Source organism: Anomalospiza imberbis, chromosome 15 (genome assembly GCF_031753505.1).
Source record: "Anomalospiza imberbis isolate Cuckoo-Finch-1a 21T00152 chromosome 15, ASM3175350v1, whole genome shotgun sequence".
In the NCBI taxonomy this organism is placed as follows: domain Eukaryota; kingdom Metazoa; phylum Chordata; class Aves; order Passeriformes; family Viduidae; genus Anomalospiza; species Anomalospiza imberbis.
Window position 1 is genome coordinate 8,677,463 of NC_089695.1, and position 27,066 is coordinate 8,704,528.

Consider the following 27,066-nt stretch of genomic DNA (forward strand, 5'->3'; position numbering starts at 1 on the left):
AATCAGTATGTCTCTTTGAGGAAGGAACCATCAGCCACTAGGCAAAGTTTGGAATATAAATTGCACAGGAACTCAGGGCACATTTCTTATTTCTTGGGAGTTGTCAGAGCAGCTGGCTTGTTGCTGTGTATGGAACATGTGTAGTGTTCAAATAAATAGCCCCAGAGACCTGAATTCAAATTGGTGTGGCAATTTTGAGCAGCTCCTTCCTTCTTCATTGTCCTGGGAGCCACAGGCACATGACCAGACATAGGGCTAACAGAAGGACCAGTGGGAACAGGTCCTGTGGCTATCAATCCAACTTGTGGCTTTGGGAATTGCACCAATTTTCCTCATTTTTTTCCTCATCTCTGAATATTTTGTTGATCTCTTCTCCCAGACACCATCAAAAGCAGCGGGCAGCATTCATCTGAAAACAAGAAGGGACTTTGATCCATGCACATGGATAATAGCAAGGTGTTTAGATTTTTCCCAAGCTCGTTGGCTATTTGTAAATACAGTCAAGTCGTAGGCAAGTCTTGGTGCATATTCTAGAGCATCTGGTGATCTTTCTTTCAAACTTGTTTTCAAGAGGAAGTTTAAAGCTAGCAGAGATAGAGAGAGACACGGGACTCCTAATCCATGTCATCATAACTCCTTTTGTCAGAGAGAAAGAGGCAGATGGATGAAACAAGTGAAGATAAAAGAATAAGCAGAAGTAAAAAACAGCAAGAAATGTGAGCCTGCTTTATCTGAAACATTGGAAAAAGCTTTCTAAAGCATCTTTACATTTTATCTCATTTAATAGGTTTTACTTTGCACCCGTGCATATCTGTGCTGCGTGTCAGGTTCTAGAAATGCATATGAGCAAGGGTGAATTGTCTGCAGATTCCTAAAACTGCCTTTGCAGACAGATGGCCAGCAAGCAGCTGGGAGGGAGAGTACAAGCAAGGAGGTTGTCGTTCTTCAAGAAAAATTAAGAAATTAAGCTGCACCACCAGTGCTAAGAAAGACAAACCCCTGCAAAGCATGAGCCAGGCTCAGTTAAAACAGCAATTAAATGATTTAGAACAAGTCTATGATCATTTACAATTTTTAAAGGTGAAAGGTGTGATTTTGGTAATGCCTTAAAATTAAAAGGCCAGCCACTCTATCTTTGGAAAACGATGGTTTCTCTCCTGGAAGACTTATCTCATTGTCAGTCCATTAGCAGCCAGCCAGAACCCATCCTTACAAAAATAATTGGCTATTGATATATGGTAATACTGAAAAGTTATTCTTATTTTTGTTCATTGCTACGGAAAGATGTCCTCTCTAGCCTACACTTTCAATCATTATAAATGCTACTGTGAAAGACTAAAAACACTCGTCTGAGACAGATTAGGATCCACTTCACAAATAAATATATTTTACCACTGAGAGAAGAAGCAAATGTTACTGGTACCGAGTGTTTCATACACAGTAGAGATCACTTAGGCTGAAATATTCCCCTCGTGTTAAATTAGTGTCACTGGCCATGCAGAGTCTCCTCTACATGACAGGCTCCTGTGTAGGGTTTATACCTGCTGTGCTCAGGTGAAGAATTGGCTCTGAAGCACAACAGTAGCCCCTCTGCTTCCCATGAAGGGGGGTGAAAAAGATGGTTTACCTTGAAAAAGGATTGTTTACCTCAAAAAATGATGGTTTCCCTGAGACAGGCAGGGTCCACTGTTCTCTGCAGTGACCAAGGTACCAGGTTCTCCTTGGCCCAAGGAAGGGTGCACTGCTGCAGTGCCTGAATCCTGGAGGCACTGGAATGCTGGGAACAGCAAAACACCTCCACCAGCACCCACTGTGCCCTGTAAAATTTGTGCCCAGGCTGGGAAGTTGGCATTGAGGCTGTTAAAGCTGTGAGGAGCTGGTGGCAGATGCTGCACTTGCCAGCTAAGCACCCCTCTAGAAGAGCTACTAAAACCAGAGGACATTAGGCTTCAGAATGCCATATTTTAAAGATAAAACGTCTCTGGTTGGAATTGTACTAAGATTTTTACTTTCTTGTGGACAGCTATTTGGCTGCTCTGAAGCACAATCTCAAGCTGAAGTGAGACAATGGGTTATAAATCTCTGGCTGGGATGGAATGCAAGGGAGAAGAGAGAAAGTGGGGAAATAATCAAGCATGACAGAGAATATTTCGGACCATAGTTTGAGGCAGTAGTCAAAATTCCTCATGCTTAAGGCTCAAGCACACACCAGTGAGAAAGTAAAGTGTCAAACGACTTCAACAACTCTGTCTTGGGACCTTGTATAGGTAATTGATTTTTGGTTGTTTTGCCTTGTATATAGAAACTCATTTGTGTCAGTTTTTGTTAAAATGTTTTAAGGGGTAAAAAATTAGTTTTAGATCTGTTTCAGCTGCTTACGGAATTATTTTTTCCTTATATATTTTTCATGTTTGGCCAAAATTCTACTGTAACTCTTCCAATACAAACATGTCACTTTTAGTAGTTACTACACTGAGTTTCTGTTATCCATTTAGCAACAGCCTCTGCTGCAATAAAAGAAAATGTATTTTTTCTCTTGTCTCCTATTGTTCAGAATTACACTTGGATATTACATTGTCAATGTTTAGTATTATATCATTTCCCTGACAATTCATTGTAATCAAATCTTCCACAAAGTCAATAGCAATGACATTTTTATAAGGCATTGTCTCCCTCAACCTATTAGGTGACTTCAGATCTTTGAGTTTTCTGTTCTAGGAATAACAGAGACCTGGAAGAAAGAATAAAATCTGGGAAAGTCACTCAAGCAGCCATGTCATTGCTCAGCAACCAAACCTATGGGTCAGAGCTCTCACTAGTTCAGACAGGTCACTCAGTCATATGAGTGACTTTTATTTTCTCTAGAAAACAATGCAAAATAAATAAACAAGCTAGCAGGCCTACTGGAACCTATAACAGTATTTCCACTGCACTTAATGGACCAGATGTTGTCTTTGCAGAGGTATATGTGTTTATTACACTGGGTACGTCTGTGCTGCAATGCAAATATGGCACTACAAGTCACAGGGAGGTACTTAAGCTGGTTTAAAAGGAGTCATCAACAGCTGCAGCACTGCAGAACAGAGAGAAGGCCTGGAAACCCCAGCCCAGCCCCAAGGATTTGTTTGTACCATGAACTGGTGCATAGCTGTGTGCTGTCACAGCCACTGTGCCATGAGACTGAGACCTCTTCCTTCAGCATCCTTTCAGCTGAACACAGCTTTCACCACCTGCCTCTTATTCAGCTCCTCAGGATAAATTTCAGTTTCATGTTCTTCTGCCTTTAGGAATGGCATGGTCACACTGCTGGGGGTTATGCAGGAGTGGAAGGAACCAAAATGGGAGCAAAGTCAAAATTGGGAATTAATTAATTACGAGTGTACAGTTTGCACAGAGCCAATAGAAGTTTTGTGTGAAAGGAAATGGCATAAGTATAGCTTCCTACCTTGGCTATTTACAAATACAGATTGAAAAAATATTACAGTGAATTAAAATAAACCAAAATTCTTTCCAGTTATGCTTGCTACACTGGAATACCACAAAAAAGAATAAAGGCATATCTAAATAAGTTCAGCCTTCAGAGGAAGACTCAGGAGCAACATCACTGCACTTGCAGCTAGAGAGGGAGAGCAGCAAGGTGAACTGGGTGTGTCCCATGGGCACACAGTGAATGTCTATGGCCAAGGGTGTAAGATGCATGATCTGGTGGATAAAGGGAGGGAAAAGTAACCCCAAGGGCAGTTAAAGATAGGAATAAGGACTCAAAGAGGTTGTAGGATCTTTCCTTCAAGGTATTTAAAATTTTAATTGATGAGTCTTTGAACAACCTGCTCTAACAGACCCTGCCTTTTGCAGGAAGTTGGGCTGAATAACCTCCACAGGTGCCATCTACATTATTTTGTCTACAGATCTGTTATTTTCCAAGTAATTTGTCATTTTGGCCTCTAGAAAAAGAAACATCATTTAGTGAGTATAACCAGCTAAATCCATGACCACTTTCAGGCAATCAGATTGGGATATGCATATTTTGATGCTATTGAAAGTAACGAGTCTCCACTGACTTCTAACTAAAAGAGCCAAGCAGAGGCTTGGATTCTAAATCAATAGTGAAAACTGATCTACAAAGCCTTTTTTTTATGCCTGGAAGCAGAAGTTCTGATGAGAAACATATAGGATATTATGATGAATAGTTGCTGCTTTGTTATTAAATAAGATTAATACATGTAAAAAGTCTCTTATTTCATTCTTACCCTCACAACAGCTCCTGATGCAGTCTGAACTGAGATATTTCACCTACACTGTGTCTGCTGTCTTGTGCTTGTGGATGTTCTGGGTGATGCTGCCCCATGTGGCTGCCCATGCTTCAGCAGAGATTTCCAGCATACAAGAAATCTTCAAGAATTTTCTCACAGAGTTCCCTTCAGCCTGAGGTTTTTGACTTGGCTTTAAATAATGCTAGTGCTGCTGTTGAATTCTTGAATCACTTCCACAACTTATTGGCACAAACTTGGTACATACATCCCTCTTCTGTGTATTTTAATGTTACTGGAGAATCTCTCAAATCATGAGGCAGCAGCCCAAGAGGTGACTTAGTTATTCTGTCAGTCACAATACAAATCCTACAGTCAGTGAACTCTCTACATCTGCCAGCTGATAAATAATGTACTAACCTAACTAAAAATCAGGGTGTACCAGACACAACACAGGCTGTGAAGTAGCTGTGCTTTCTTAGTTTGATTTGAGCTTTGAGAGAGTGCAATAACCTCAGTGTCACCAAGACTTCAGCAGCACAACCTTCAATTAACTTATTGTTTCTGTAGAAAGAAGCAAAAGCAATGCTGTTTTTGAAGATATTTCAAGTTCTCTAACCCAACAGTACTACAAAGCAGAGCAATGGTCTGAAAGGGACCAGATGCTGATGAGTGGCTTTCTCCCAAGAGTGGCTTAAACATGGTTGAAGGATGAAGTGTGGAAGTACTTTGCAAGCACTTATCACTTGTGTATGGGTGATAGAGCTACATCTGTGTAAACCACAGGCATGAGTTTCATTGATTTGGATGGGTAATTTATTTCTGACTCCGCAAGGCAAACCCATGGGGACCAGCAGTCAATACCAGTAGAAGTGGATTAGCACAGGAACACATATCTTTTGGGTCAGTGGGCAGAAAAAATAGTTATTATTCCTATTAGCTCAGATGCTGGTGGAAAAAGAAAGGAAAAAGTGTCAGCTGCAGGCTCTATATATCGCATTTCTACTTTGACGAATTACAGAATCTGCCACTATTCTTTTTGGTGGGGTTTTTTTGTTCTTTGTTGTTTGGTTGTTTTGGTTTGTTTTTTAATAATATTGATGCATTTTAAACAGGAAGAAATAAAAGAATAGGGACAGATCTAGTCCCTGTTCTCATCTCACCTTCTTCATGCATTGTGTAACTCCCTAATGGCCGAGAACCTGTTCAAGACTCTTCATTGTCAGTGTGTTCAGGTCTCAAGGGACAAGACCCACAGCTTATATTCAAGACAATATATTCCTGTCTATGAATAACATGAAGAAATTAATCCTTTTTTTTTTTCTTTTCCCTCACGTGGCCTTAATGAAGATTTTTCCAACCCTGTCTCCCCAGGGCAATGGGTATCACCTAATATATTCATTTAAATATTTTCTCCCTGCCTCAAGCCCCAAACTGAAATCTGAAAACCAGGAAAATTGTTCACTCCAGGCTTACCAAGCAACCTACAAACAAGATTCTGCAAATAAATAGAGCTTTAAACTAAAAAAGCCACAGCATAAAGAGGAAATATGGCCAAGTTTAGAGGTCTTTATCTTTATAGAGATGCTAGAGTCAAGGCATGAACCTGATGAAACTTGATATAAAAGACTTTTAAAACCAGGACAAAACCAATTTTTACAGCATTGTTCCCATGTGAAGTAGATAAAACTTTCCACTTTCCTCCTGCCCCACTCTCTATGCTCCCAAATGTCATTCCATCTCACACGAGAGATAATTTGCCCCTCTGGAAAATGTGAGCTTTGTGGGGAGCTTTTAGCTCCATGTGGAGAGCTTCTCCCCTGGGAAGGAAGGAAGGAAGAGCTCCTGATTAGCTCCTCCATTTTGCTCTCATTCACTCACAGATGTGGCAAGATTTCCGGAAGTATAACTGGCCTTGAAATATTTTGAAAATCCATGAACTTCTGTGCTGCAAGACCTATGTTGGATGGAGTTTTGGAAATCCTGCTGGAGAGTACATGTAGGCCTTCTCCAGCAGCACTTGATTGCTCCATCTCAGGTGACCAAATTTCCTCCAAATTATTTCTAGACATTCGTAATGTTTCTGCATTGCCAAGAAAGCACAGAAACAGCCTGTCCAGGAAATCTGTGTGGGTGAGGCTTCGTTTCAGGCACTCTTGCCAAGAGCAGGGATGTGAATGCTTCTCCTCACATGAGTAGAAACCTCCAAGTCATTGTGCTTTTTGTGGTGAAAATAGTAACATGCTTCAAGCACATAAGGACATTTTGGTTCAAGCTCCAACTGACATTTTTGCTTTGTTAGGTGATAGGTTAGAGTCCTAAGTTTTTCTTCATAAAACCTCCCAGTTGTTGTGGGAGTGAAAATGGATATCTAGAGCAAGATTTGGCCCTCAGTTCAACTGTCTAACTGGAGTTTTTCTTTGATTCAACTTTAAGAAGCAAATGAAGCCAGATATAATAGAGTTAGAAGTGGGCAAAAATCAGGAAAACACACATGAATAAATTACTCCTTTTCTCTGGTTCTTTCAAAGATTACAAATATTTAGAGTGCCACAAATGTCACATCATCAAAAAGCTCAAACTCAGCAGGTATTCAAGGTTACCCTCCCACTGGAAATGTAAGAGGCATCCAGGTAGAGATGATGTTGTGTGACCTCACAAACCAGTCACTTATTCTGGTAGACAACCAGGACGGAATCAAAATAGGAAGACCATAAAAAAACTGATGTGCTGGTTGAAATTATTTATCCAAGTAACTTGATGAATACCTATAAATAAGAAATACAATAGCAGTGACTGGAGTTGGCTCAAAAATTATCCACAATTAATAAATCGACCCATCCTATGTACTGTGTTATTTTCCCTGACATTTTCACAAGCTACAAATCTGATAATACAATTAAATGACAAGTTCAATCACTTCTTTATTTCATGTATATGTATAATATAATATTTTATAGCTGTATTACAGAAATGACTGCTTACTCACGTTGTATCTTCCCTAGCATAATTCAGAGCTTTGCTTGCCTAAGAAATTACTTGTCTGCATTTTGATTAAAAAAGCAAAACCTCATTGTTCTCATGGCAAATGAATTCAGTCTTTAAATGAAACTCATTGTCACATCCTTTTCTATGAAGCAAAGGCATTCAGCTTCTGGAATGGCTTTAACCTCCAGCACAGCACTTTTGTGTTTGTATCTGATCCACCCATAATTCATCCCTCTTCCAAAGCTTCGTCAGTATTTGTGCTCTGTACTTAGTTCCCAATGAACTGGCTATAACACAGTAGTTACAGCTCCCTGGAAAATGACACACAGTAACTCTGTCAAGTTTTTTATTAGCTTGGATAGGTCTTTTATTTTAGCAATGTCTTTTATTACCTCAGATAGCTTTGAACTAGTTCTGAAGTGGATGAGTGAAGACCTGGAGATCCAATTTTATATTGAGAGTCATTAATTTTTTTTAACCACAATCCCTTGATTATTGATAGGCTTTTGTTCTTTACAGTCATTGCACAACACATTGTTTGAAGTGAATCAGAGCACACAAACTTCCACATGTACCTGCTGGAGTTTGGACGGGACATAGCAACTAGCCAGCAGAAGTCCTCTGACTTTTAGGATGCAGGAGGCATCTGCTCTTGACCAGAAGATACTCTGTTCCTTTCTGTTCCATATTATTTCTCAAAAGCAATCCTAAAAATGTTATAGAGAAAGGAAGAACCTGTAAATCTCGACTTGTGGTTACCCTTTTGCCCATTAATTCCCAGGTACACACAAACCCAGATCATTTGGAATAGTTTAGCATTCCACCTCCATAACACCATGAATCAAGATGTACTCCATCAAAATAAATTAACAGGAATGAGGGAGTACAATGAGGATCAACCCCTAGAAGTGGATAAACTAGAAAAAAAAATAAACAGAATTTAATTGAAAAGTCAGTGTCAAAAATTATGTAAATCCTTGCCAAAATCACATGTACATCACCCTAATCCCAATTCCCTGAGCCCTAACTTTTCTCTTCATTTATACGCCTTCAGTTACACTTTTAGGACTTCAGCACTTGTTAAATTTGAACTGATCTCATAATCTGGATTCCTTGACCAGCATAAAATAAGAAAATGTGTCTTAGAAGAAATTTTGGAAAATGACCAAGAAATTAATTTGCTCCCTTTTTCTAATGGAGACTTCTTTACAATATCAAAGTACTTAAGTAATCTAAAGCTTTAAAATTAAAACAGATTGCAAAATTTTTGATAAGCCTTTTTTCATTACAAAAAAGTGCTGAGAATGCAAAATTTCTCTAATGAACCACAACAAAATTTCCTTACAAGTTCAGTTGTTCAAAGAGGGTTTAAATTCAAAATTAAAAGGCAACACGTTTTAAAGTTTGAGTCCTTTCAAACTTTTAGGTCTCTGAAATCAGCATATGACTATTACTTGATAAAGCTGAATCCTTTTATATTAATCCATCTTATTTATGAATCAAACAAAACTCTATTAATCAAAATTTTCTTTTGTATTTAGGTTCTTTTGTGTTAGAATTCTCTTGGCATTGGGCTGTGGCATGTAACGTTTTCCTGTATTTTTCCTTGGATTGTTTGAATCGTTGTGGCCTCCAGAGACCCACATCACAGGATAAACATTCTTGCTACTGTTAATATGACAATCAATTGCAATGATCCCCAAATTTGTCAAGCAGTTGAATAAATGGAAATCCATGTCTCCCCACATCCTGCTTGGAAAGGGTTCAGCTGTAGATTTGGCAACACAACAACAACAACAAGTCTCATTTTGACTTGAGTGCTAAAGACCCTTTTCTGTTTTTTGCTCCTGGTGTCCATATTGCAGCTGTGACTAACTAGGTATGCAGTGAAAGAACAAGGGAATGGCTTTTTAAAAGAGAGTGGAGGTTTAGATTCAATCTTAGAAAGAAATTCTTCCCTGTGAGGGTGGTGAGGCCCTGGCACAGGTTGCCCAGAGAAGCTGTGGCTGCCCCATCCCTTAAGTGTTCAAGGTCAGGTTGGATGGGGCTTGGAGCAGCCTGGTCTATGGAAGGTGTCCCTGCCCATGGCAGGGAACTGGGGGTAGATGATGGTTAAGGTTCCTTCCAGCCCAAACCATTCCATGCTTCTATGACAAAGCAGCAGGGCCAGGAGCTGGACAGAGCACCTGCAAAAGTCCCCCAAGGAGCTGGATGGTTGTGGTGAAGGTCCAGATGATGCCAAACATTTTCCCTTCTCAGGAGAAAAAGTCAGTGGTGCTTGGCAGGATTTAGACTTCTCTGCAAACCACCTCTGATCACAACACATCCTCATTGGTTTGCATTTAATTCTTCAGATTGAGAAGTTTCCACTGCTCTTATGAACTCTGTTGTCAAGATCTCCCAGATAGATTATACTTTCCTGCTAAAATATTCATACTGTAGGGATCAGCTAAAGTTAAATATAAGGGAAACAATACATTACCCTGGGATTGGACTCATTTTTCAAACAGGCTGTTTGTTGGATAAGATTTCACAGAGTAAGGGAAGCAGAGTAAGGACTAAATGGGCTGGAGAGGGCATGAGGAGCATCCCAGGAGCTGCATGTGGGATAGGGTCAAGGTACTCCAGGGATGTCTCTTCTTCTGCTGCACCTTAAGGGAGAGAGGGGCAGACTGCTTTGGAAATGTTACTGGTTTTAACCAAATATCCTTTAAAAAAATCTGGAAGCAAATTATAAAATATGGAGAAAAGGCCATAGACGGGAAAGTTTCCATAGTTTTTTTTTTTTTTAAAGGCACACTATATATGAGTTGCAATGTGAAGGAAAAAGCCAGAGTCCTTGTGCAATCCTTGATGAATCCATGGCCATTCTCCTGGGTTGGGATGAGAAGATTTCAGAGCTCATGAAGACCCCTCACTGTTGCTTCTGCCCCTGCCCACAAATTTGTTCTTGATCTTTTCACTGAAAAAGAGCCCAGAGGGGTTCAGCCAGCTCCCCAAGATGGCACAAAGGCAGGAGGGGTAAAACACAGCAGGCAGCTGGTGCTGAGCCCCAAGAATGCCCATCCCCACCCTGTTCCTCTTCCTCCCATGGTTTGAAAAATTCATCCAAGAACCTGCAATGTCACAACAGGAGCTGGGGCTTAACATGTCTGGGAAGACAAATTCCTTAACTGTTCAGTGCTGAAGGACATGGTAGGTAACATTAACTTGGCTAATTGTTTACTTGCTTAGCTAATCTAACATAATCTGCATTGATTAGATTTTGATTTCATGCTGGATGAGTATACTGCTTCTCTGTGCCTTTCAGTTAATTTGTGAACCGTACCAAAAAGACATTTTTATAACACGTTTAACGCTCCAAAGCTACGAGGGAACAGCAGCAAAAGTGAAGGAGGACAGCTCTGCTGGTATTAAAAGGGTCATTAAACTCAGCATTAGGTAAAGGTCTTGTTTTGGGTTGCTTCAACGTGCCTGATTAAAAATGAAGTGTAAGCAAAAGGCATTGAAGAGAAATATTCAAATGCAAAGTATAGTGTTGGTCCTTGTGTGTGTAATGATATAGAGTTTATGGATGCTCACTCTCCTATTTGAGCTCCTTCCATAGTCTTTAAAGATCTCAAAGCCTCAGTTCATGGGCTCAATACTCCAATGGTTTAAGGGTGAAATGTTATAACGAGTGTAACAAGACTGCCATGTACATAATAAATCCTAAATATTCACAGAGAAGAACAGAGGTACTTTTAAGCCTAATGGAATCTATAAATATATAAGTTTTTGATCACTTCTCTGAGTTTTACTGCCATGGGGCCAGAAATCGCCCCAAGAGTTTATTTAAAGCATTTATTGCTTTCAACAGAAGAAGGAAGAGAGCACAGAATTTGGCCTAAAGAAATTAAGTCAACTTTGATGGGGGCAATCAGGTAATCAGCAGAAATATAGATTTATTGCATTTAATGCTATAGAATTTTGACATATAAACTATACTTTCTCCAGCACAGGAGTCCTGTTTTAGCTAAAAATGGAAAATCTTGGATGCTTCATGGGTCTTTAATAGGAGACAAAGTTCACAGCCATGACCTTGAGGCCTCCAGTTGAAATTTAGACTGATTGTTACTAAAATAATTTCTGTCTGACAGCTCATGTGAAGAGAGTTACTTCATTTCATAACAAATATGTGGCCAACAGCCTAAAAATTATTATCACAATTTAACAAGTCCATTGGCAGTTCCAGGAGCACCATGGATAGAAGGAAGTCAATCCTGCCTGTCCAGGGCTGAGTGAAGTCAAGGTGGGGTAGAGAAAGAATCAGAAGGAAGTCTATGAATGTTGTAATTCTTTTGTGGAAGTGCTTACAAATTTAATTGCTTGAGCCTCTCCATAGGAGTAAAATTTACCTATTTCCACAGACAAAGCTGCTGGCTGGCTAACCTACAATTTTTGTTCCCCAGAGCTGACTTATCTAGTGTGCAAAAAAAAAAAAAAAAAAAAAAAAAGGAAAATGAGCATTTTATGTCATGGCCATTTGGGAAGGAGGTGATTTTCTTCAGATAATAACATGCCTTTTTCTGTCTTAGGAGGACAATGCTAACAAGTGCCAAGACCAAGGTTCAGTTGCATGGCTCAGTTAAGTCCCAAAATTAGGTGGGATAAGCCAAGCCACAGTGCCTGAGATTGCTCTTCTGCAACTGCTGAATGACAAAGACTTTCCAAAATAGCTTCTATTGCCTAATTCAATATAGATTCTTCTATTCAAATAAAACTGAAGAAGCTATGAAGCAAAGACGTAAGCCCATATTCATCCAAATTTTAAATTATTTTTGCTCATATCTGAGAAAAGTTCATTGCCTTTCCTGGAGTAATTGATGTGTTTGTAAAAACGGAATTTAAAGGATTCAGAAAGCATGTTCATAAAATGTGGATTTCAGCTCTTCCTAAATAAATGTGCCAGGCAAAATGTTTGCATATCCATTCAGGAACCTGAAATGCAAAGCAGCTTCTCTGTCCAATCACAGCTAAAAGTACTCATATCATTTAGCAGTAATAATCAGCTATTAAATAATATTTAAGAAGTAGTCACTGCCTATTAGTGACAATCTTGGGAAGGGAAACCTAGTGTGAATTAAGGCTACTGGCAAAGGATGCCTTCAGCTTTATTGTTCTAGCTAATTCTCATGGTGGCACTGCTTCATGCTGTTGTACTATACATACAGAATATGGGAGTAAATCCAATGAAGTCACACTTGAAAACCCTTATTTTACTGCTGGGGTTATTGCAGATCATATTGTACAAAGAGTCCAACAGAATGACTATTCATGGACACACACAAAAAAAGAGCTAATCTTGATAAATCAAAGTAAATTATTACTGTGGCATGAGATTTAATATGCGTGTACCTATCTATCTATACGCATGAATATATAATACGGATCTATAGACTGATTTTTACAAAAAACTGTTAAGATAGTTCTATGTTAAGGAGAAATTGTATACAAATGATGATTGAATCATTTATTTTGACTTGGGGCAGCTTTAAATTATGGAATTTTAACATTTGATTTTTTACATCAGAGTATGGTCAATATTTTTCTCCCTGTGCAGGTCCCACTGTTTCTTGGTCAGCTCAGTTTTTTTTGTTGTTGCATGGGACCAGTTCTTTCCTTTGGTGAGCAAAGCAGGATTGATTTCAGTCAGAAGTAATGTTTGTGTGCACCCAAGAACTGGCTTTTGTTCTGTATGAAGCAACCACTCTCACTGATTTATGCCCCACATTTTCAAAAATACAGTAATAGCATTGCATTGTCTAAATCAGGAATGTGTAAATTATCCCAAAAGTTGAGATGCAGGAGAGCAGAAGAACACCTTTGTCAGGTCAAGAAACGTGATTATTTCCATGGCTACCAGCAGCTCTTAATTGCCATAATAGGCTCTTATTCAGGGAGAAGTAGTTAGGTTTGCACAGAAGAGTGAATAGGTACTTTATGAGAAAACCACTCACTACAGAGAAAAGTTCTCAAAGTAGAACTGAAATATGGAACAAAATACAGGCAGCTGCTTAGCATCTCCAGGAGTAGTACACAGGGTGTTCTTAGTCACCCATGTCTTCCTAGGGAAAGCAACACAAAAATCTTGTTAAAAATCTCTTAATTACTGCAATATTCCTTATTACCAACTCAATGTAAGTAAAAGTATTAGATCTCCAGTCCCCATCTTGTGGTTCCTATTGATTTTTACTACAAAACTTCCAGACAATCAACACAATGTTATGTAAAAATAAGCCACCTCTGCTTGTGGACTCTCTACTGGTTCCCAGTTTGTTACTACTAGAAAGCTATTCCACTGAGGATGTGGGAAAACAGTGAATGTCTGCAATTGTGACACTGAAAAGAATAATAGCTGACCTTCATAATAAATAATGTAAAACATGAGCTCACTTGGCCTGGCCTAGATAAAGATTAATTTTGAATCTTTCATTCCCAGAGGCTAAAAGTGTTCTAACTTTAGGTAACATGCTTTTTTAAAAATGTTTTATAGTATTAAAGGTACTTCAAAACAAATATTGCAATCAAAGCACACGACTCCTGCAGCTGTTAATATCTGGAAGTCTTCATGAAAGGACCAGTCAGTTATGGTAGTGCTTTGTGCTGTGATTTAAACCTGTGCTAGAAAGCTACAGATTCTAATGGTAGGGACAGCAGCTGTCTGAGGACAAAGGCTCTGGTGTTCAGCCTTGGAAGCTTAGAGAAGAAGCTAAGTTTGTTTTTAGTGGGTTGTTTCTGTAGAAATGCTCACTGGACCACCAATGTTTTTCAAGAATATAGTGCTCTAGGATCACAGAATCATGGAATGGAAGGGTCCTTATAGATCATCTGGTTCCAACCCAGGTGATTTTGAACACTAAAAACATATTAAGCTGTTCAGGGAATCAGAATATTTGAAAATTGCTTTCAATCCTTCTTTTAAAAAATATTACAAATCTACTTGTTGATGTGAGATTATTGAAAAACATGATTATACTCCTAACCTCAAGGCAAGGCTGCCTTGTCTTTTCAAATTTTGAGCTCATCAGAGCATAGAGCATCTACTATTCTGAACTTATATGGTTCCTGGAAGAATGCAGCCCAGTTTTTGACAGTTACCTGAGTTTTACCATAATAACAACAGCAGCAGTGGGAGTTCAGTCTTTGAGGGTGGATGTTGCAGTGAATGTTTCTCATCCACTTGCTTGTTGGGAAGGACCACTGCAGACAACATCAGTGTCTAATGCTTACACAACTGTAAGTTTAAACTTTACAGTATCTCTGCACTAAATTTCACAAGTGCCACAAAGTGGCTTTCAAGATAGGTTAAAAGAAGAGCAATTTTCCTCATTGTGAAACAAAAGCACTAAAGCACCTTGTGATTGCAATACAGAGAAAGATGGTACTGAGTGACGCATCTGTCTCCAGGTCTTGAAAGGAAATACAATGTTCTTTGGCTTACCTAGTGCTCACTTGAGGCATTCAATCTAAACAGTCATTTCAGAGTTTTACGGACAACAATACAAAATACTGTGCAATGATAGACAAGAGCTTTTGATGACAAAGAGCAAACAGACAGGGAATCCTTTCAGGCTCACAATATAGATAAAAGGACATTTTTGTATTTCCAAATGATACTCAAGGCTCAGGTGTTGCAGACAATACAAAAATAATGTAATATTGCTTCTCTCCAATGCACTTTTACTTCTGGAGTTAGTTCACCTATATTGATTCACTGATGGTCCTTATTCTCTATCTGCTTCACATACCCCCTTTTTTAAGAGGTCAGTGCACAATATAAAGATAATAGTGAACCTAGGAGGAAAAAAGTAAGGTTATTTGTGAGACTAGAGTTGAAATTACCTCCTTGCTCCATTTAGTTCTTTAAGAACATAAAGCAGAAAATTCCTTCATGCCTTGTTTCCATTGTCTGTCATATTTGATGACTTTTTTCCCAGAGCAAATAAAGAAAACATACCTGTTACAATGAAGTTCTAATCAAGTATTCTGCATATTGGTTCTGGAAGAGGAGAAAATTGAAAGGAAAAGAAAAAGGAATAGATATACCTGGTCTTCCTTTGTAACAGACAACTATTGTTTCCAAGAGTTTTATTTATACACAAGTTTTAATGGCTTCAGTGGAAATTCTCTTGAGGCATAAATTCAGACCTAAAGCTTAGAAGAAAGTTTATAAACTCAAAGGTGGTTCCTGCAGGCAACACACACTGTTTAAATTAAGTTGTGCCCAATGAGCAGGGCCTCAGTGCTGTGAGTTAGAGCTGATATAAGCATACTGGCATCAGTGGGGCTCTTTACACTGACCTCATGAGCCTTTGGTCAGTCTTTAGCATACTAAAGATAGCCACAAACAATAGGAAACAATAGCCACAGACTGACACTGATTATCTAAATGGAATGTAGAGCACATGACAAAAACTGGCATGTTAATTCTGCTGTAACTCCAGAATATGAAAAGCAGTAGTGCTAATCCTAGAAGTTGCTCCCTAGGGAGTTTCCTATCTACCTTGTTAGAACATTAAGTCCTCCATGAACTAATTCTTTGGATCATTCTTTTAAAAATTGCTTTTTCTTACTTTCTTTATAAAGTAAATTGTAATGGAAGGTGATCAATTGCTCTTAAGTTGAACTTCAGAACTGGACACCCACAACTGGATAAACAGAATGAAATGCAATTGTACACTCTAGTCAATCATAGAGACCAGAATAGGGAGAGACAGATTGCTAAATAAAGGCAAGTCAAAAAAAGAGAAGAAGAGAATTTGATGTATTTTTTAGCAGTATATTCATTTTCCAGATTATACATTGATAAAGGTCACTGGTGACAGTGACTCATCATTGACTGATCAAAGGCTATCAAAGTCAGCAGAAGTCTCCACGGAGTTTCATACGATCACTGTTGTCAGGTGCAAGCCGGTTATTTCCTTTCACAGACTTTGTCAGTGTGAAATCTGCTTTGACTGGGGTGAGTGTGAAGAGCAGCCCCCAAAACCCATCTGCATCCTCCAGGCCAGGCCCTTGGGTAGAGGGGAAGGCACTTTCAGGAGTATGAAGTAAGAGAAGATCAGTATCAGAAAATAGATCAGGTTGGTAGAAAGACTAAGATGCCTTAGGGGCACATAAGTGAGTAAGAAATGAGACAAATATGTACTCAAAGTAAAAATAAATATTACTTTTTTTAACTAGAGGAAGGTAAACATGGCACCAGAGCCCAGGGGAGTTGCAGCCACCTGATTTTTACAGAGGCCTTTCATAGTACCATATTACCCTCCTGCTTGTAAAGAACATTTCAGTCCTCCTTCTTTGGCCTTCAGTAGAAAATGTTAAAATCAGACCTGAAATTTATCTTGAGTTGAACGTAATGTATCTCTGACACTAACTGGGAATTTTGGCCAAATACCTGCATACAGATGATAAACACAAGGAATTGCTCTGTTCCTTCAGCTTTTCCTGACCCTTTCTCCTTTAAATGCCAACATTTTATAGGTTCTTTCCCCTTTTTTATTCTTCATAAAACCACTTTCAATCCAGCATAATTTTCCAGGCAAACTGCACACTTGTCAGATCACCTGATTAAGAGCCCCGTATTCATTACTATAAAAAACAACATGCTCACTGAATCATTAAAAAGCAGATTGGTCAGTAATAATAATCAGTTTTCTGCTAATAAATACAGCTCAGCACGCCTAATTCTGTGTCCTACTCAAATACCAACAATGAAGAATTTAGCTTTTAAAAAGTACATTACTGAATGTGCTATTAGTGCATTGGTCTTTGTAAGGCACATTACTGCTGTCTTTAAAGGGCAGCCAGTTCATGTATTAATTATGTCACTCAAAGAGTGCACTGATTTCTCGAAAATCTCTTCATGCATAAAAGCAATTTGAATATTGTATATGGCTCAACCCTCTCAATCAACTTGAATACAAAGAAAGACCAAAGAAGTACTTGAGTTCAAGAGCTGGCATCAGGAATAGAAGCACAAGTAAATGAATTCAGTGCACTTCTCATCACCACATGTCCATGGGGCAAACCCCTTCAGGGATACCTGGCAAATCTGGCCAGGAGGAGCAAGTTAGCGTGCTCAGAGAGCAAGGCTGCAGAGGGATATCATATGACACCAGGATGTATTTTGAGAACTTCATGGAGAAAATGGTGGAGAATATTCATAGGGAGAGCTTGGATGTCACCATGGGATTCAGCAGCAGCAGAGTTACATCAGTGAGTTAATTTCCAATTGCATCATTAATACTGAGCAATTAATATGTTACAGTATTTGTATTGTGCAACAAATCTCATGCTAAGATTCCATCCATATTCAGACTGTTGTCAGCCTTTAGATGAATCCTAAATCAGGTCTAGACCTGATGTTCTTGCTTAAATAAGAACTTTTGGACAATAATTATTCCTTCTACTGCTTTCAACCTCTGTCTTTTTTTGGAATACAATTTTGTCTTCCAGCAACAATCCACCCACCCTTATACAAGGGAAGCTCCAAACCCCATAAAAACCACTCCAAGGAAAGAGCTGTATCATCCTCTCCTGCCGTTCTAATAAATTTCTATTTCTACAACAATATTTATAAAGAAATCCATTTGTAGGTATTTTCTCAACAGGGGTCATGAGAATTTCCCATTCTGAAGCTCAAAAACTTCACTCTGCTAGAGGTTCAACTGAAAGTACCTGGGGTTTGGGAGTGCTATCAACAATTATTCTGTGGAACAAGTGAGCTCAGTGAAAATCCTTTGAAGAGGAAAAAGGTCAGGAAATCTGTCATTTTACCAGGATGATCTTAGTAGTACATAAAGGAGTTCTCTAGAATGTGAACTAACATCTATTGAGCAAAACAATAGTAGTACAATCATTGAAATGCCACCAACTTCCTATAATTGCTCATTATTACTGTAATGTAGATTATTTCTTCAAAAGAAAAGCTCTCATTTTGATTTGAAAGGTTTAGTGTTTTGCTCCCTTCTCACTATAATGAATCTTTGACTCACAGGCTAAAGAAATTAAAGGGAGAAGGAAGAAACCAGAGAATGTGGGCACACAGAGAAGAGTATACTGAAACAAGGGCTTGGTGTGAGAGCTCTAAAAGATACAGCTGGAAAAATCAATACAAAATTGCATATAGGCTTGGAAACTAAGTAAAAACGCAGAAAAGAAAAGGAAAAAAACCTAACTTCTTACTGCTAAAACACATAATTGAAAGCAAATTCTTTGATGAGATAATATTTGAAAAAGTGATTTGTTTGTCCCGGCCCAATTCATTAGTTCTGAGCAAGTGCCATAGCTAAGAATATAAATTTCACGAGTGTTCTTGGTTGGTGATAGGTGCTGCCTAATGGCAGGAAGTTATTTCCCTGCTCAGAAGCTGCTGGTTTCTGTGTGATTTAAAATGCCACCAGAAATTATGGAATTATCAAAGCTTGGCCTTGATATATGAGCCTATTTAAATCCCTGGGGTAAGACGATGAGGACTACTCTTCCAAAACAACCTGAATGGGATCATTAAGCAGTGCAATAATAGGTTGGAACTCGCTCCTGCAGTTTAAGGATGAAGCTGTAGTGGGTGTGCTGGGAAGAGCTGCTCAACTACAGACAGCTGAACAGAAAGGCTAAATAGGACCTGGGATACAGTGAACATTTCAAGCTGATGAAAGGCTGCAGGTGGAACAGAGTGTCCCTGATTCATATCAAATGAAACAGGTGAAACATTCCTCCCTGATTCATATCAAATACTTGACATGTGTTGAACGAATCTGGTTTCTCAAAGGCATCCTTTGGGGAGAGCTATTCCTTCTATGATAGTCCAAACTTGCATGTCCAAAGCTAGGAGGGATCATGGTCCACAACCATTCTGTACCTCTGAAACCAAAACCACCTGCACCTTTGGGAGCTCATGAAATGGAGGGAATTTTTGTTTGGGTGCTCTTTTACTTTGTTTCACAGAGAATCATTGAATTTTCTGAGTTGGAAGGGACCCACAAGGATCATCAAGTTCAAGTCAGGAGTGAGTGACCCAAATTGAACCCACAATTTTGGTGTTATTAAAACCATACTCTAACCAAGAGAGCGGATCTTTTACCTACATGGAAAAATAAAGGAGGAGGGTCTTGATAAATGGGGCTGGAAAGACAAACACCACACCACAGAACTCCATTGTTTCCTGGAAGAGCTGCTCCTTACAGGGTGTATGGACACTGAAGAGGCAGAGTGATAATATTGCCCTTGGAAATACACTGGGCACCAGTGCTGAGCTGCTCTGGAGCACTTGAAAACTGACATAAATTATTTAACCCTAGACAAAGAAGAGAAAAAATGTTCTAAGGTTATCTGGTCTCTAACAGCTTTGATACAACATTTTGCCATTTATTTTGTACATTCCTTGAGATTTCTGGTAAAATCCCCAGCATAAACCATGGTAAACTTAATTCTGTCTTAAATCATCAGAACTCTGGTGGTTTTCTTACAACAGCATCTCCTTGGACTTGGTCCTGTGAGGTTGACACGAATTGATCCTTTGTCACTTACAAGCCTCACTGTATAAATACTGAAATCCAGAGTCCCCATCTTGCAAACAAACATATGATTTGTTAGCTCATCATATGCACTGTATTAATATGCTGCCCAGGTAAGAAGAGGTAAGAAAGTAGATAAGGTTTTGAAGATTTTTCTTTAATGTAAACAAGCATGTCAAACATTATAAGAGAAGAATCCAGAGGAAGGAGTATGAGAACCACAGTTGGCTGCATTAATGCAATAGGTGTTGGGTCAAATTACTGCTCTCCTCTGAGAGATCTGTCTGATCTCAGAGGTGATTCCCTCTGCTTTCTCACTGGGTAGCTCAAACCTTTTAATAAAGCATGATAAATAACCAACAGTAAATATTTTTCTTCTGCTTTTTGTTCTTGTTTGAGATTCAGCTGATAAAGTTCACAGACAATTGTCCAAGGTCTGATGAAGAGCTCTCTCTCCAGCCCAACTAAAGACAGTGGAGAACTTGTGATAGTCTTCAACCATCTCTTTTATTTTGTCCCCTAATACATGGCACCCACTGAATACTTTTTAAGAGATACCTTTTCTGATAGGTCTTCCCCTTCTTGAACAATTGCTATGTAATAAACTATTTTATCGGTTTTGCTTACATACTGTATTTCTAGAAACAAAACAATAAATGGCTGTAAAACCAATAAAATGTACCAGGCTAGTGGTTTATTACAAACAAGCCAATACCATACACTGCAGCATATTTTTCAGCTCAATGCACCAGGATTCTTATTGTCCAGGTGAGTGTTCCTGGCTGTAAATTGCTGCACTATAGCTCTCTTCCAGCGCACTCTAAAACTTCTTTAGGTTGATATGCCTTAAAACATTCCTAGTCCTTGGACAAATTTATGGGGAGGATAAAGCCTAGTAGTCTTATGCCAAGGTGTTTTTAAGTTTGCCAGCCACCCTGGAAGCAATTTGGGATGCTACACAGGGAGCACAGACTGCACAGTTCAGTTGGATGGCGTCCCTCAGCATCCCTTGAAACACAGCCCTGGGCTGCCTCCAGCGAGCTGGAGTGGGCAACAATGACAGAGTCAGGGAATCATAGGGTCCTGGAATGGTTTGGGTTGGAAGGGACCTTAATCCTTGTCTTCTTCCACCCTCTACCATGGGCAGAGACACCTTCTACTGTCCCAGGTTGCTCCAGCCCCATCCAGCCTGGCCTTGAACACTTCCAGGAATGGGGCAGCCTCAGCTTCTCTGGGCAACCTGTGCCAGGGCCTCACAAACCTCACAGGGAAGAATTTCTTCCTAGTATTTAATCTTAATCTACCCTCTCTCATCTTGAATCCATTACCCTTTGTTTTGACCCAGCCAATGGACTATTTGCTAACTTTGGTGGTTCCCAAAGCCAGAACTCTGCATATCTTTCCAGTAATGCTCATACTTACTACAGCTTTGATTAAATCTAATACTGAATAAAAATGCTTCAGTAAGACTCTTCAGCATGTTTCCTCTAACTTTTACTGTTCATTTTCTTCAGTCATCACTCACTGTTCCAGAAACAAGCTTTTTTGGCAATGACCTCTTGGAAAGGCTATCCAGCATACCTCAATGCAGTGCTTCTCATGTAAAATTATATCACACTGTAGGGCCACTGTCCTCTACACCAGCCAATTTGTCAGAACCAACTTCTTCACAAGGACGATCACTCACCTAGGGCAGGTGTCCAGGGGCTTGAGACATACCTGGATTTGATCCTGCTTGTGTGAGAGCCCACAGTGCAAACCAAAGCATGAGCACCCAACTGATTCCATGATTTCTTAAGATGCCCTTTTATTGTGAGCTCAGGGTTTGCACCTGTGAAATTGGTATAATAATAATATACACACATTCAACAAAATGTACATCCACTAATTAAATCAATTCACTTTTCCAACTGCCACATAAAGCAAGTAGTTTTCTGAGGAATTTACACACTATTAATGCAGCTGTTAGTTTTGCTGAAGCAATCACCAGTGATCTGCAGCACATGTGAAGTGGCCATAGATTACTGGAATACATTTCCTTAGCAACTGTTGGAGTAATTTCATGTCCAGGAGAAAGCAGCTTTCCTAATACACCTCAATCTTATCAGCATCACTTGGAGCCATCAAGAATTGCTTGTTAGTCTCTGACAAGCACAGTGTGACAAGAACACATTTGAAGCAATCCTTTCCTAAACTCTGTGGGTCACTTTATCATGTTATGTTAAAGATCAGATCCTTTGTCTCGTCTGTTTGCTGTAAGAGTTGATCATTCTCAAATGAGGAATTTTTTTTTTTTTTTGACAACTCTCACTCAAAATCACCAGTGACTAAAACCAATAGTGAACACAGAAAGCAAAAGTATTTCAAGGCTGGAGATGGCTTCTGAGTCCAGATACTAATATTAATTTGGTCAATATTATAATTTATTCAGGAGGCATAGTTTTCCCTTTGCCACAAGTTGCTTCCCCATGTATAGTTGCTGCTTTCTTCGCATATGGACAACTCAGCCTGTGAAATCCTTGGTCTTCAGTCGCAGCTCCCACAGCATGTTACGAATATACAGATGGATTCTAGAAAATGGGTCACAGGAGGAAAGTTTTCTCAAGAGAAAATACTTTTAGTATTAATGTTAGGCAATAATTTTCATGCTCTTTTCTGATTCTCACCTTTCATTTCAGCTTTCTGTCGAAAACAGCTTAAGATCAAATACATTTGATCCTATTATACAGAAATACATGCTAGGCTTGCAAGTGATCTCAGCAGAGTGCAATTAGGAAGACATAAACATGATAATGAAGCTGTTACATCACATTTTTCTAGTTTGGTACTGTATGAGCTTACTTTATTTGTCTATTTATAGGCTTTGATGCATACGTTGATGTAAGAAGATGGGTTTATTCCTTGCCTTAGCTGATATAGCAGGAATAGCTCCTCTGCCTCTACTTTGTTCTCATAAGCCATGTTATGGGTAACCTCCACAAATGCCACTCCAGCAATGCGTTCTTAAAGCCAGAAGATTTTTGAGGAGAACCCATTTCAGAGCTAAAGATCCTCCCCAGTATTTACCATTGCTTTTATCTGTGAAGTCAGCCTGACTCCCCTTTGACAAAAAGTGCTGTTGCAGGGTGACATGAAGTTGTGGACTCTCAGACAGCTGAGGACTCTACAGTCTGACATGAGGACCTGAGCTTTGGTAAAATGAATAGCAGAGAACTGACTCAAGCATTGGGACACTTATGACATTTGCTCTCACTGGAAAAGCCCTGCTTGACTGATGCCTGTGACACTGATGGAAACGCAGCCCTGCACTGGAAAGATCCTTCCCCACAGCTCTTTACAAAACTTCAAGTAAAGTGCACAGAGTTCTGCAAAGGAGGAGAGAAATCCTCAAGGGCAGAAATGTCACTGAAGTGAACTTAAATCACATGAGTGATAACTCCACTGGGAGAACAGCAGACATCAGTCATCTCTGTGCTTGCTTAATATCCTCTGTTTCAGAAAATTTCTGCTGTCAGTAATTTTGCTCATCTGCTGGGCAGACAGGACGATGAACAGAATTGCTCTTTGCAGACTAAAGCTATGGACCACTGCAAACGGTCTCTACCAAGAGCACTTGCAAAGGACCTGAGACTGATGATTCATCATTTTTCTCACTTTTTATAGATACCTTGTTAAAGGTGCCAGATTAACAACCCTGACAACTAAACTCCTCCATCCCTCTCAGAGGCATGGCATGCAGAGGCAGATATGCACAGCAGCCTTGACCTTGTCCCTCTCCTCTCATTTATGAGAGAGAGGCCCCATGATCAGCCTCCTTGGATGATGGGCCTTTTCTCCCCATTGGTTATAGCTAATGGAAAACCATTATTTGGGTGCAACAGAGAGGGCTAAACTTTTAGTACACGCTTTTATGAAACAGGTAGCAAAGTATGCTGTAAAAGGAGATAACACCACAAATCCCCTTTTCAAGACTGGGAAACTGAGGCTGGAAGCAATAAAGCAATTTGCTAAAGATTTAAAAAATAGTTGAAAAGCCAAAAATAAACCCTAAAGCTCCTGAGCTCAGACCTTTTTTGACAAGGCTGTTTAGATTAGTGCTTGATCGAAGACTGGAAGGTTTTTCCCTGTTGCCTGCATTTAAAATTTTTCCCCTTCAGTCTCCTGAGATGTTGTGCCTAAAACCACCTTGGCTCACTGATCTTTGCAGAAGCTCCTCTTGGAGCTCTCCCAGTGTTACCTGCTTCAAATCTACATTAAATACTGTGCTGTTTTTTGTCACCAGAGGACACAAGGAAAAATGACTCACCACAGCTATGGTCACGAGGAAGAGACTTAATTTATTTCCTCTGACTCCAATCATTTATAGTTCTCAAAAGGTGCCAGTGGATTGGAGGGTGAACGTGCCACCTCTCCAACGACACTGGACAAACTACCAGTCCATCAAATTTCTCCGCCTCTATGAAGGAATGCAAACCAACAGTTTATTTACAGAAAGTTGTGTGAGAAAGTTTTCTACAAGAATGTAAACTAAGAAGGCTTTAGAAAATCTTAAAAAATCAGGGCGACAGTTTTTAAATAAGAAATTGTTTGTAACTCAGCCTTCAGCATTAAGACCATATATATCCTGCAGTGATTTCAGTGCCAAACTGATCCATAGGTAGCAGCTTTTCTTTCCCAAACCCCTGGGATTTCTTCCACTTCACCTCTTGCATGTGGGGAGAAACTTCAATAAAATCCCAGAACATTTGCTTGATCTTCCTTTAAATTTTCCTCTAATATCTCTGCTATGGTGGTTGGAGAATCTAGTCCTGATTCTAAGTTCACAAATGACAAACGCTGCTTTAGACCTTCTTGGAAAACATGACCAAAAAACCCAACTAACCAAACCTATATTTTCCTCCACCTTCATTTTCACCTAAAATGATAAAAAATTAAACTGGGCCAAATTCACACTACTTGTCAAACACTTACTAAAACCAAGAAGTTGCTCAAGAAATTTCTGAGTGAAACAGCTGTGAAACTTAGACCAGTGTCTCTAAGTGTTGGAAATAACTGCAGTGACCAGTTTTGATGAAAGTCCGGAGCAAAAAACTGACACTTAATCTCAATATGTAGCTGAGCACACAACACAACAGTGGCTCAAAGCCTCCCTTCAAGCCCCAGGGTCCTGCGTTTGGAATCTCATCTGCCTCAGGCTGCCAGGTCATAACACCCTGATAAATTCCTGTTAGAAACACAGGAAAAAAATCCAACAGACTCCTGAATTAATATTGATTTTATGTCAATTGCTTTACATTCCCACTTATGCAGACTGCAGGACATTGATGGAGAGGATCCTCAGAAAGCAAAATTAAAATGAACTGTCATCCAGCAGCAGTGAAAACAAAAGTTTTCCTAATAGGCAATAATGATTTAGAAGACTTCAGTGTCTCTAGCTACTCCATAGTGTGGTAGAAACACAACTCTTCTTTGCTTTCTTTCAGCAGCTCATAAATCTGTCAGGGGATACACTTAACTTGAAGATCAAACAATCAGCAGATACTGGTAAACATTGAAGCTTCTTCAAAGATCATGATAAAAAGGGCCAGGAGTAGCTTTTTTCCTAGCAGGATCTGATGATTGAAGTATAATGATAGATCTTCAGATTAGGCAGCTCTCATAACCTTTTGAGCCCTATTTTTCTAATATACTGTTATTAGTTGACAATTGTTCTCAGAGTACATCTTCTCTCACACACACCAGCATAAACCACATCAAAGCCAGGTGTAAGCCAGGAGAGCATCAAACCTAATGCACCAGGAGTGCATTCAGCAATGCCTTTGTGTAGCCAGAGTAGCTGGATATATCTGGTGAAGTTGCTTCACAGTCTGCCCAGAAAAAACTAATTTTACAACAGAGTAGTCTTAGGTCTTTTTATTTTATAGATGAAATTCTCATTATGTTTCTGTTCTCTGTCCCATCTTTGGGTCCTCTGCTCTTCTCATCCTGTATTCCTCTTCCATTTTTCATTTTTTACCGCCTTTCAATTTTCTCATAGGTTTGTCTCTGGCTTCCCTTTATACAGCAAAGACTGTGGTTGCTTGTCTCTCTGAGCTGAGATGTGATCTCTGCTTTGGTTATAAGGAGGCCAAAGTAATCTGATTTATTTCAAAATCCTCCAAACAGATTTAACTGCATTTAACTTTCTGGTTCTTTTCTCTACACCTGAATTCCTTATTTTGTTCCTCCCTTCAAGCTAATAGGGGAATGTTCTCAAGCTCATAGGGGAATAACAAGAAGGCATTTTCAGCATTTGAATTATACATGAGAAGTTCCTGACAAGCAGTGTCCAGCTGCCCATGTCTCCCTGAACCACAGCCTGCACTCATCTGTCAAAGTCCCTTTGACTAGCAGAGCTCAGTTACTGCTTTCTAAGCACCAGCCCATACCATTAGAAATCTGACTGTACTTTCATGGGGAACACATAGCAGAACATGAGTAAATGTCTGGCTAAATGAGGCAAGGCATTTGGAAGTGGTTAACCTGTCCAACTTTGATAGAATGATTGATGTTAAAGTTCAGAGCACTGGTATTTGAGAAAACATCCTGTGTGTACAGAGGATAAAAGCATCTGAGGTCCCTCAGTCAATCCTTTTGAGTAATAAGTCCCTTGACTTTTCCAAATCTGGATTTAAAAGTCAAATCCAAATTTCAATGCAGCTGCAAGCCCAGACACCTGCCTCCTGTGTTTGAGGAGGATGGGCTGGCCATCATGTTTGAAACCTTCTCCTTTAGCCTCATTAATGTTTTATTAATAGCTCATGTCACATGAAAGCAGATTTTCCTTTGTGCCTGGCATTAAATGCTGATCATTATTAATATTTGATTTATATTTCTGAGAAAGGGACAGCAAGAGGGAGCAAGATTGAGACTGGAAACCGGAATTACATGAACTTCAATGGAGCTGTTAAAACAGCGAGGCTGGTGAAACAATCAATTGGACAAGGAACTGGCTAGCAAAGGTCTGGGCTGTGACAGCACCTGGTCACAGCTCACTCAGGGCTGCAGCAGGGGGAACTGTGAGTTGGCATGAATCTTTGCATGATCTGAAAACACACTGGGCAGTGAGGCAGGATTTTGTACCTTTGACTCAGAGGACTACAGCCACAAGAAGAGGCCAGGAAACACCATCCTCCTGCAGCAGCAGAGAGGAGGCCAGTGGAGGAGGGACAAGGAAACAGATTGGCTGTCTGTGGTCTAAAGAGGTGCAGGTTGTGCCCAAAGATAAT

General features: G+C 39.5%; 1 long non-coding RNA gene across 1 annotated transcript; it reads left to right on the forward strand.

Annotated features, from left to right (window-relative positions):
* The first annotated feature begins 9,404 nt into the window (after nucleotides 1–9,404).
* On the forward strand, nucleotides 9,405–10,672 carry LOC137482998 (uncharacterized). Its single transcript, XR_011004306.1, has 3 exons — nucleotides 9,405–9,572; nucleotides 10,372–10,433; nucleotides 10,549–10,672. It is a non-coding gene; the product is annotated as an uncharacterized lncRNA (long non-coding RNA).
* Nucleotides 10,673–27,066: the final 16,394 nt, after the last annotated feature.